The sequence below is a fragment of the Galeopterus variegatus genome, unplaced genomic scaffold, assembly GCF_000696425.1.
Source record: "Galeopterus variegatus unplaced genomic scaffold, G_variegatus-3.0.2 Scaffold6947, whole genome shotgun sequence".
NCBI classification, from domain to species: Eukaryota; Metazoa; Chordata; class Mammalia; order Dermoptera; family Cynocephalidae; genus Galeopterus; species Galeopterus variegatus.
In genome coordinates, this window is record NW_007733058.1 from 177,758 (window position 1) to 179,306 (window position 1,549).

Sequence of the window (1,549 nt, forward strand, 5' to 3'; positions counted from 1 at the left end):
CATTCAAAGAAGAAAAATAATTCCATTTTAACATAAACTATTTCAGACACAAAGAAAAAATAGTGAACTCCCTGGCTTACTGGTTGTAGTAGGCAGAGTAATGGTCCTTAAGGATGAGCATGACCCAAGACCTGGAACCCGTGAAAACGTTACCTTACAGGAAAAGGGGAACTTGCAGACACGTTAAAGTTATGGCGCTTGAGAAGGAGAGATTGTCTTAGGTCATGCAAGTAGGACCAGTCTAATCACACGGCTTCTTAAGGGTGAGTCACCTCTCCTGGCTGCAATCAGAGCAAGATGCCACAACAGAAGGATCAGAGAGTGACACGAGAGGGACTTCCACTGGCTGTGGCTGGCTTTGAAGATGGAGGGTGGGGTCCTAGGCAAAGGATATCAAAGGGTCTGGACACTGGTAATGACACTCAGCTTACAGCCACCAAGAATTCAGGGACCTTTGCTCTATAATCTCAAGGAACTGAATTCTGCCAACAACCTGAATGAGTACAAAAAGGATTCCCTCGTGGAGCCCTTCAGACTAGAATGCAGTCCTGCTGACACCTGGACTTGTTTCTAGCCCAGGGAGACCCGTCTTGGATTCCTGACCTGGTGCGTTTGTGTAAGATAATAAATTTGTGTTGCTTAAGCCACTAAATTTGTGGCACTGTGTTATGGCAGCGATAGAAAACTAGTATATTGGTATAACCTTGATACCCAAATCTGGCAAAGACAATAAAAGAAAGAAAAATATTAGGTCAATTTCATTTATAAACATAAATGTCATTCTAAACAAAATATTAGCAAACTGAAACCAACAATATGTAAAAAGAAAAATACATTATGATCAAGATATGTTCATACCAAGAATGCGAGGTTGCCTGAAAATTAATTGTTACAATTCACCACATTGACAGATTTAAGAAATATATCAGGTGATGTTCTCAGTGGATGCGAAACAGCATCTGACAAAATTTAACATCCACTTATATATTTTTTATTCATATAAAGAAACTCTTAGAAAATAAGAAATGGAAGGAAACTTCTGGCCCTAGGTAAAAATTATCTGTGAAACCATACAGCAAACATTATATTAAATTGGGTCACACTGAAATTTTCCTTTGAAATTGGGAACAGAACAAAAATGCTTGAGATCGTGATTTGTATTCCACACTGTCCGGGAATCCCCAGCCAATACAGTGTTGTAATTTTTAAGTATTGGAAAGAAACAAATCATCATTATTTGCAGATGGTATGTTTATGTATGCAGAACATTCAGAAGAGCACCCAGATAAACTACTAGAATTTTAAATAAAATTGAGAAAGTTCACTGTATAAAAAATATAAAAATTATATTTCTATTTGCCAGGAACACACATGTGCCTAGTAACATGTCATTAAAGACTTGAGGAAAACTATTAAACTTTATTGAGAAACTTTTAATATATACCATATTCATCAATTGGAAAATCCATTTTTTTAAAAAAATTTTTCTTTTGTCAATATACAATGTATATGATTATTATGGCCCATCACCGACACCTCCCGCCCTCCT